General features: G+C 43.1%; 1 non-coding gene across 1 annotated transcript; it reads left to right on the top strand.

Moving 5' to 3' along the window:
* Positions 1 to 407: 407 nt before the first annotated feature.
* On the top strand, positions 408 to 534 carry LOC119470880. The gene has a single exon (XR_005199847.1). It is a non-coding gene; the product is annotated as a small nucleolar RNA SNORA61 (small nucleolar RNA).
* Positions 535 to 10930: the final 10396 nt, after the last annotated feature.

Here is a 10930-nt window from a genome sequence, read left to right as displayed (position 1 = left end):
AAAAAATCAGCTGGGCATGGTGGCGCGTGCCTGTAATCCCAGCTACTCAGGTGGCTGAGGCAGGAGAATTGCCTGAACCCAGGAGGCGGAGGTTGCGGTGAGCCAAGATCGCGCCATTGCACTCCAGCCTGGGTAACAAGAGTGAAACTCCGTCTCAAAAAAAAAAAAAAAGTAAAAAAGAAAAATACTCTCTCTTTCAAAAACAAACAAAAAAACAAAAAAATGAAATTTATTTCTTACAGTTTTGGAGGCTGGGAAGTCCAAGGTTGAGGGGACGAATCTAGTGAGAGCTTTTCTGTGGGTGGGGACTCTGCGGAGTCCTCAGGGGGTGCAGGACATCACATGGCAAGGGGGCCGAGTGTGCTAGTTCAGATCCCTCTTCCTCCTCTTTAAGCCACTCATCTCTGACCCTCTGGTTCCTGTTCCTGTTGGATCTGAACGCTGGTCTTGGTGGTTGTAAAAGGAGGCCAAGTAACACTGAAGGTGGCCTCACAGTGTTGTAGACTGGCATATAGTTTCCACAATGGTTCAAATCATCATCATAATAAAGCCACAGTTCCATTCCTGTGATAACCCATTAATCCATGAATACATAAATCCATTCATGAGAGCAGAGCCCCCTTGACCTCTTAAAGGCCCACCTCTCAATCCTGCCATACTGGGGATTAAACTCTCACATGAATTTTGGGGAGGACAAATATTCAAACCATAGCAGATGGTAAACTTCATATTCTGTGTATTTTACCACAATTTATTTAAAAAGCCATTAGAGCCACAGATCGTGATTTGGGAATCTTTAGACTGTAAAGGTGACAACTGAAGTCATGATCTCACCCAGAGAGAGAACAGTGGAAAATTATTCGTTGTAGGGTTCACAGAGCAAAAGGAAGATGCAAAGTGTCCTGAGACATCAGAAGGAAAACAGGCAGGAGTGGATGAAGGAGAGCTCATCTTAGGGTCAGAAGCTACTACAGACACATCCAGAATGAGAAGGACTGAGAGGAATCCTGTATTTAGCAACAGAGAGAGCATCTATGACCTAGGTGGGGGCAGCTTCAGGAATGAGGTGGGGTAGAATCCAGATTGCAATGGCATGAAGAGTGCGTGGGCTGAGGAAGTAGAAAAGGGTGACAGAGGGACAGGGAAGATGACGATAAGGACAGATACAGCTGGCTATCCTAAGCTGTTGACAAGATCACTAGCTTTGCAACTTGCCCCAGTGTTATGCTCACTCAAGCATCCTTTTGGATATATCCAGATTCCAATGCCCACGTGGACATCTAGCCACCAGACAGAGTAACTACTTGAGGAATTAGCATTCTAGTTGATACATATTCTCTCAAAAATTTGGTTAGCTCAAGGTTAGATCTGACAAGATCAAGCTTTTGAAAATGCAAAGCTTAAGACATTGAACTGTTTGGAGATCCCCACATGTCCACACTGCATCTCTCTCCTATGTCTTTCTTAAACTGTCCTCCCTCCCTGAAATGCCATCCCTCAGACACACACAACTTATTTTATTTTTATTTTGTTATTATTTTTTTTTTGGTAGAGACAGAGTCTTCCTATGTTGTCCAGGCTGGTCTTGAACTCTTGGGCTCAAGTGATCCTCCTGCCTTGGCCTCCCAAAGTACTGGGTTTACAGGCATGAGCCACTACACTTGGCCACAACTTGTTTTATTCTCACACATTCTTTGAGGCTCATAGTTTTTCTCCGGCTTCCCTCACTGAACAGATTCTTGTTTCTGTAGCCCTTGCTGCCAGCATATGTGTAGATGTTCAGTAGCTGCTTATGGAATTAGTGAATAGATGGCAAAGAAAGATGAGGTTGAAGGCCGGGTGCTGTGGCTCACGCTTGTAATCCTAGCACTTTGGGAGGCCGAGGTGGGTGGATCACCTGAGGTCAGGAGTTCAAGAAAGATGAGGTTGAAAAGTCCTAATGAATAAAAGAACAAAAAATCCATTCTTTGACGAGCAGTATTTATTGAACATTTGCCAGGCACACATCAGGTATGACTGGTGTACAAAAAGATAGGGACCCTCTCCTTGAAGAGCGTATACATGGGAGCTCTTTTATCACACCTTGCATGGTTGAAAGGGGAATGGTAGTTATATTTGGCCTCTGTGCTTTCAAAATTATTTGTTCATACTTGAGGCTGGCACATTGTGCACAATAAATCTTTGTTGAACAGATGAATGAGCCTTTATTATAAAACTTATAATACGATTTTTTAGTTTTTATGTGTGATTTTCTCCTCCACATCATGAGCTCTTGGAAGCTAGGAACTATGCCTCACTCGTGTTTGTTAACAGAATCTAGCACAGAGCTTTGTACATAGTAAGTGTCAAAAATGTTTACTGGCTAAAAGAATGGATTACAAATAACGAAAGAGCAATTCACACACAGCCACACATACATGTATTTTACATTCTCTTTTCCCCCTGATTTTCTGTTGTTGTTTTTTTCTTTTCTTTTCTTTTGTATAGGAAACCAGGTGAAAAATCCATTTATTGTTATTGGTTTTTAATGGGCCTGAACGTTTTTGCAGGCATCCTCCGCAGTTTGCTCTGGCTGTGGCAAACAGACTCTCATTGCGTCAATAGAGGTTCTGAAGGATCCAGGAGGAAGCACATCAGCTGGCGGGTTGCTGCACTTGGTCCTCGTAAAGCCTGTGACTATGATGACACATAGCATTTCTTTGAAAGGGCAGATGCTTGTTGATAGACAGAACAGCATTGCACCTGGAAGGTGAGAGTGTGGGAAGTTGAGCTGAGGCTGTCCAGCTGAACTCTGCTTAACTTCATTAAGTTCCCCAATGAGTATATTAAATTTACCAATATGTACACAAACAGGAGGTACACAGGAAATGTCTAGTCTAGATTTCCCCTCCTCTAGCCCTCTTATACAGCAAAATAAAATAAAATAAAATAAAAAATAAAGACCTCCTCTGCCCCTTTCCTTTCCATGTTTGTCCTGCCTGCAGGGGAAATCGGTTTGTTTAAGCAAAGATGAGGTTTTCCAGCAGAGTTAAGAGGGAAGAATAAATATTTTAAATTTTGTTCACCTTTAGCAATGGAATGTGCTTGTCAAAAAACAGAAGACACATCCTCAGAACTGCAGGGGATGTCATTTCAGAGGTTCTAGATGTTGCCACAGGGGCTACCGTGGTGACGGTAAAACTGGTTGGATCACAGCCGAGATGACAGCCCTTCCTGCCTGCTCCTTGGCCAGCTCAGCTCACTGTGGCCTTGTCCTCTGGGAAGCAGCCTTCCAGCCTCCACACTTTCATGTTTTCCCCACCCTGGGTAGGAGCACTAATAGCTCATGATTCTTATTTTGGCGTATGTTCTTACTGTCCCTCCACTTTGATGGCTAACACCAAGCACATAGTCCAAGGTCAGCCAGCGAGAGAATGCCCTGGGTAATGGTTCTTTCTTCTAGGTCTTACAGCGTTTGGCCTCAACTCCACAAACAGCGATGAGAAGCCTCATACTTTCATCATCTGCAGCCTGACTTCTGTTGAACCAGCCTGATTTCTTTCTTGCTTGCTTCAGGGGGTGGGGGGTTGTCCGAAAGCATGTTCTGTTTATTCCCAAGGAAACAAGCTGGCTTCCTCTCCAGCTATTTTTCTGCTCTTCATTATTTGTAAATTTCAACTCTCCAGCTACATAAATTTACAAGCTATTATTAGTAGCTATGTGGAAACTTCATATTTGAAATGTTTTCTGATAAAAGAATGGGCACATTCTTTGTTAAAAATCACTTAGCTCGTTTCTCCCTGTTCTAGCTGCTTTCCTCTTTGTTCCCCAGCTCATTGCCAGATGCAGTCTTTTCACAACTTTGCAAAACTGCTGTTTAATTGGACACAGTGTTAACAGTTACTAATTCTAGGAGGTGGGAATATAGGTTTTAGTTACGGGATTATTTAGACTTTTCTGTAATTTTTATATTTATCAGAAAAGAACAACCCTGCAATAAATGGCTTTTTGTCCTCTTTCACGAGGTTCTGTTGGTGGTTCTGTCACTATCTCAGTTCCCAGGCTGTTAGCAGGACTGTGCTGTTTCCTCTGTGCACAACGAGATCTCAGCGTTCCAGGGCGGTGTTTCTCCCACCTAACAGCCAGGACTTGCCAACCATTCTTGCTGGACTTGGAAATGATTCTACAGATTAGAAAACAAAGTAAGGAGATACAGGGTCCCCAAGGACCTCTCTATTCAACTCTACCTCGAATTACTAGCTTTGTTCCAATGGCGTTGCTCCAGTTCCCACAGAGAATACAACCAGGCTCTTGAGGTGGGCTGACCCCACTAAAGCTGCTGGGGTGGTCTGGACCAAAATGCCACATAATTTGACATTTGAGGGAGTTGAAGGTACAGGATGAAGGTGTTGATTCCAGAGCTTCACAGTTTAGCTAGACTTGGATACACCCTTGTTTGCCATCTTTTAGCTAACAAACTGCATCCCTGTATGCACTTTCAGGGTATGCATTTGCAGCAGCAGTTCTCAAGCTTGTGTGTATATCAGAATCACCCAGAGAACTTGTTAAAATGCAGATTTGTGGACCCCACCCCTAGAGTTGCTGTTTCAATAATAATGGGATGAGGCCTGAGGCTTTCTTTTTTTCTTTTTTTTTCTCTATTTTTTGTTTGTTTGTTTGAGATGGTGTTTCACTCTTGCTGCCCAGGCTGGAGTGCAGTGGCAGGATCTCAGTTCACCACAACCTCCGCCTCCTGGGTTCAAGCAATTCTCCTGCCTCAACCTCCTGAGTAGCTGGGATTACAGGAACCTGCCATCACGCTTGGCTAGTTTTTGTATTTTTAGTAGAGACGGGGTTTCACCATATTGGTCAGGCTGGTCTCGAACTCCTAACCTTGGTGATCCACCTGCCTCAGCCTTCCAAAGTGCTGGAATTCAAGTGTGAGCCACTGCGCCCAGCCCAGGCTTTGCATTTCTAATGAGTTTCTGGGGGACGCTGATGCTGCTGATTGGGGTCAACACTTTAAGAACCACTGATTTAGGAGATAGGACTGGTGGTTGTATCTTAACTGTGGACTGGGGTGAAAATAAAGTTCAAGAGGGGAAGAGATATGGTGGTTTTGTACAGTTCTGTGGGTCTTTTGTTTTTTGTTTTCAAAGACAAGGTGGCTGTCTGTCACCCAGGCAGGAGTGTAGTGGCTTGATCATAACTCACTGCAGCCTAGAATTCCTGGACTCAAGGGATCCTTCCACCTCAGCCTCCTGAGTCACGACTAGTCTCAAACCCTTGGGCTCAAGCAATCCTCCCATCTCTGCCTCCCAAAGTGCTGGAATTACAGCCATGAGCCACTGTGCCTGCTGCGCCTGACCCAGTTTTGTGTTTTTACATATGCTTATAACTTAACAGTACACGATATCCATTGCTCCGTGCTCTAATAGTTATGGGAGAGAAAGGCACTGTTTTGGAAGGGGCTCATCAGTGTGTATCCCAACCCAGAAGCTATATTCTCTGGTCTTACAGTGACCCTGTCCATGCCCCTGGTTGGAAATCAATTTGAAATGTACATCTCTAGATTTTTTTTTTTAAGTTTACTAATATGTGTCTCAATAATATACAGCAAAACTGGTGTTTAAAGCCATGTTTTGGGGTGTCCTAATTCCACTTACCCATCTCACTTGCTGTTCTCCTGGTAGCTGTGCTCTACAAACTGAGTGCTTATCCGGTTGTCATCTGTCCATGCCACCCTCCCCACTCATCAGGGCCACTCTCTGGGAGCTCATAGCAAGCCTCCATGCACTGCGGACCAGCTGGCTGTGTCCCAGGAGTTCTTGGGGCCCTGTCTGTCTCCTGAAGTGATTTAAAGTTTGAGTTATTGGTGACATTAATGGAACTGCTCAGGAAATAGAAAATCCCCAATATATATGTCCTGTGTGTTTAAAGAAAAGGAATAGCTTAGGGGTGGGGAGAAGCATTCTTTGTTTTTATTGCTTAGTGCATTTCCCAAAATGATCCCCGCTTCTAACATTTAGCCCTGGGAGGAAAATCCCCAAATAAGTTATAATAATCTGAAATCTTAGCTAGCAGGAGCAGAGGGAAAAATATTGGTAATCTGCTATCTTTTTTATTATGTAACAGTAAAACTTTATTTTTGCTGTGAGACTTTATTTTTAGGGTGGTGAATAGTCTCTGTAGAGGGTTATGGCTTAATTTTTGTCCTCTCTGTAAGATGATAATGCATTATGCACATACCGTACTGCATTAACATTTCTGCTTTTATTAACTTCTCATATATGAGAAAGTTAAACAATATATATCTTAAAATATTATTTTTTCTTATGTTGTACACTTTGAGAGTGTTTTAGAAAAACCCTTCTGTCCTCCCTAAGTTACATAATTTTTTTCCACATTAACGACTTCATTACTTTTTCCCTCCCAGAAATCTTAGACCTGGGGTCATTTTTTATGAATGATGGAGAAAATTTGTTGCCTTATCTGGAGAGATAGAGAAATGTAACTATTGGCCATAGGGAAAAAAAATTAACGGTAGTCAGTGTTCCCTGTACTAGGTTACATTTGTGTTTTAACGCATTTCGCCATTAGATGGTAGCACAGCAATAGACATAACAATTTAGGGGTGGAGGCACAGTCTCGTCCCCCATTTTAAGTAAGATCATGAAAGTCTAAGTTGGTTTAGTAAAACCATCAGATGGTCTTTGTCAACCCCAACACTGTAGATTTGGGCCGGAGACCTTGGTCCTAAGACTCTGTGGCAAGTCAGATTGAGGGTGAATGTTATAAGCAGAAGCTTTGCTTTCAGGATGCCCAGTTACCTCCAGATCTGGGATAATTATCATTTAAGCCTAAGAATGCTTGGATGGGGTTGGGGGTGTTGTTTTTAGACTCCTTAGCACTGATTTTGGCATCTCTTTGTCTCCACTCCTTTCCCCTCTCCTCTCCTCTCCTCCCCTCCCCGTCCCTCTCTTCCTCCCTCTCCCTCTCCCTCTCCCTCTCTCTTTCTTTTCTCTTTCCTTCTCCTCCTCCTCCTCCTCTCTCTCTGTTTCTTTCTTTCTTTTGATAGGGTCTCACTCGATCACCCAGGCTGAAGTGCAGTGGTGGAATCGCAGCTCACTGCAGCCTCAAACTCCTGGGCTCAAGCGATCCTCCCATCTCAGCCTTGGAGTAGTGACACAATGGGCACATATCCTCACACCTGGCTAAGTTCTCTATATTTGGATGTAAAAATATATAATTTATTATTACCTCATGACATAGTTGCTGTTTATCCTCATGACATTACCTCATGACATAGCTGCTGTTTATCCAACATTCAAATTAAATACATTTCTTTGAATTAGTATTTAATTTTCTCTTCCTTGTGTCTATACTTTTGTAAATTGATGTTTAAAAAACAAGCAAGGCCAGTGTTTGGCACTTCTCTCCCACATAATTTGTGACCTGGGAGAGGGAAAAATGGCTCTTCTCCAGTCTGTCAGTTTCAAGGGTCAGCTGCCCTTTGACATCAATGTCTTCCTGTCTTCTGCAGTGTCATAAGGTATCACTGTCAGGAATTCTGTATCCCAAGAGGACAAAAGAAAACCAGGTCAAGGGAACTTGCATGGAAAGGTAAACATTTTTAAGAATGGCAAGTTTGGCTTAACTTTTAACATAATTGAAAGATGCTGTAACAGTATTAGAAAGCTAATGGGGCTATACATGGCTGGTAGAAATACACAAGAATCCAGTTTGACCTAGTTTCCATAAAGATAATAAGTCCAAGAAGAAAACAGCGGATTTGATTTACAAACGTTTTCCTGTTTTAGGAATTAAGGTGACAGATTATCAGTGAGGCTCCACGGGTCCTAGACTTGCTAGAGCAATTCATTCCGCCTCCGTGGGGCCCTGCGTCCTTGCCCCTGGCACAGTTAGTGCTCCTTTAGGAGCCTGACAATGCCAATCCCTCATTCACTGGGCCATTGCCACAGGGTATTTCACTATTAACTCACAGGCTTCTCTCTCTTCCCCTACCCTCTCCAGGGACCCTCATAACTGTCATAGTCAGTAACCGGCCCTCCACATCTAAGTCTGGGGCTCTCACCAATCCTCCTATTCTGAACATCCCCACTACTACAGGGAGAGTTGCCAGGCCAGATGAGCAAAGAACATAGACTGCCTATTGAGGGCAGCTTTGCCTCGGTGGGCCACTCTCTAGCCGCCAACATGTGTCCCTATTCTGAGGAACGCAGACCCACTTATCTCCCTCACCTGTTAGAAAATTACTTTTCCTGGCCAAGCACGGTGGCTCGCCCCTGTAATCCCAGCACGTTGGGAAGTCAAGGTGCGTGGATCACCTGAGGTCAGGAGTTCATGACCAGCCTGGCCAACATAGTGAAACCCTGTCTCTACTAAAATTACAAAAATTAGCCAGCTGTGGTGGCAGGTGCTTATAATCCCAGCTAGTTGGGAGGCCGAATCAGGAAAATTGTTTGAACCTGGGAGGTGGAGGTTGTAGTGAGCCAGGACTGCACAACTGAACTCCAGCCTGGGCAACAAGAGCAAAACTCCAAAGAAAGAAAGAAGGAAAAAAGAGAAAAGAAAGAAAGAAGGAAGGAAGGAAGAAAGGAAGGAAAGAAAGAAAAGAAAGAAAGAAAAAGAAAGGGAAAGAAAAAGAAAGGGAAAGAAAAAGAAAGGGAAAGAAAAGAAAGAAAAGAAAAGAAAAGAAAGAAAGGAGGGAGGGAGGCAAGGAGGGAGGGAAAGAAATAAAGAAGGAAGGAAGGAAGGAAAGAAAGAAAAAAGTAAGAAACAAAAGAAAAGACAGAAAGAAAGAAAGAAGAAAGAAAGAAAGAAAAAGAAAGAAAGAAAGAAAGAAAGAAAGAAAGAAAGAAAGAAAGAAAGAAAGAAAGAAAGAAAGAAAGAAAAATTACCTTTCCTGAGGCCGGGTGCAGTGTCTCATGCCTATAACCCCAGCAGTTCGGGAGACCGAAGCAGGTCGATCACCTGAGGTCAGGAGTTCGAGACCAGTCTGGCCAATATGGTGAAACCCCATCTCTACCAAAAATATATTTTTAAAAAGAAAAAAGAAAATTACTTTTCCTAGAAAATAGCTGCTTCCTCCAGGCCCTGAGAAGTCTGTTGTCTTTTTCTTCAGCATACTTTTGCTGACTACCCCTGGGGAAATTCCTAGGTGAAATGAAGCTTCCATCCATCCACCCTCTTTTTATCATGGCTCTGACTAGACGCTTATCTTCCAGCCATGTCATATGAAGGATCTGGATGTAGAAATATATAGCAGCACGATTTACTGCATTTATAACTCCATGAGTGCTACGCTGGTAAATGTCAGTAACCAGGGTTGGCTGGGTAAGAGAGAGGAAAAATCTCTAACTTGCAGCAGTTGCTTATTTCCATGGTGTAAATACTCTGGGATCTGCATTTGGGGAACTCCTGTGAAAGTAGCCTTGGCAGAGGCGGTAGGTGGAGGAGGAGAAAACAGGGCTGCATTTAGGAAAGAATTATACTTCACGAGAGCTGGGACCAACAGATGGAGGCCTCATGGCAGAGAGAGCAGGCTGGGAGGCATTCTAAATTCAATCCAAGGCTTGGGAGCTGAGATGGACTGGACAATTGTAACAGGGAGAGCCTAGTAAGAACTGTGTCTCCTTAGCTCTGCTCCTTCCTATAGGATGGGCATGGGAAGTATCGGAAAGCCTCTTCTTTAAATGCATATTAAAGTGTTAATATTCTGGTTTCTTGGCCCAGATGTCAAATTTATTTATTTATTTATTTATTTATTTCCTTTCTTTCTTTCTCTTTCTTTCTTTCTTTCTTTTTCTTTCTTTCTTTATCTTTCTTTCTTTTTCTTTCCTTCTTTCTTTCTTCTTTCTTTCTTTCTTTTTTTTTGAGACAGACCCTGTCTTGCTCTGTCATCCTGACTGACATGCAGCAGTGCAATCATGGGTCACTGCAGACTCGACCTCGTGGTCACAAGTGATCCTCCCACTTCAGCTTCCCAAAGTGCTGGGATTAGAGGTGTCAGCTACTACACCTAGCCCCTAATCTAGCCTTACTTCCTTTCTTTTTCTTTCTTTCTTTCTCTCTCTCTTTCCTTTCTTTTTCTTTCCCTCCCTCCTTCCCTTTCTCCCTACAGCTCTCTCTTTCTCTCTTTCTTTCTTTCCTTTCTTTCTTTCTTTCATTGGTCTCTCATTCTGTTACCCAGGCTGGAGTACATTGGCATGATCATGGCTTACTGCAACCTCAAATTCCTGGGCTCAAGCAATCCTCCCACTTCAGCTGGGACTACAGGTATGTACCACCATGCCCAGCTGTTTTTAAATTTTTTTTTTTTTTTTTTTTAGAGAAGGGGTCTCATTTTGTTACCCAGGCTGGTCTTGAACTCCTGGCCTCTAGTGATCCTCTCTCCTCAGCCTCCCAAATTGCTGAGATTATAGGTGTGCTCCCCAAGCTAAGCTCAGACACTTAATTCCTCAAATGAGTCTGTATTTTGTGATTTAAAATGCCCACAGAATGATCTAATATCTTAGACTGAGCAGAAAATCTTTGAGTCCTCATAATTTTTATCTAATGGCGGGAAAGAGATTTCCTCATGGAATAAATTTTGAAGGAGTAGCAGGTATCAAAAATAAAGTTGCTTTTTGGTCACATCCCATGAGCAGTGCTGGTTCAACAAATAGATTTGGTGGTTAATGGTGAGTGTCAGGCCTTCTAAGACTAACCTAATTTGCAGGGTTCCTTACTGTGGGCCCAGTGGGAGCAGAGCCATCTGGAAGGATCGGGGGGAGCCCAACTCATTCTGTGGGAGGGGTTGCTTCAACAGACTTTGGATTGAGGTAAAGGCTGAATTTAAAAATATATCTTTTAATAAGATGATACATTTGCAGACAGAAGTATTACCCATGTTGAAAATTTATGGGACAGATTCCTACTTTCATTTGGT

This window comes from Cebus imitator, unplaced genomic scaffold (genome assembly GCF_001604975.1).
Source record: "Cebus imitator isolate Cc_AM_T3 unplaced genomic scaffold, Cebus_imitator-1.0 Scaffold42, whole genome shotgun sequence".
In the NCBI taxonomy this organism is placed as follows: Eukaryota; Metazoa; Chordata; class Mammalia; order Primates; family Cebidae; genus Cebus; species Cebus imitator.
This window is presented reverse-complemented; position numbering and strand designations above follow the sequence as displayed.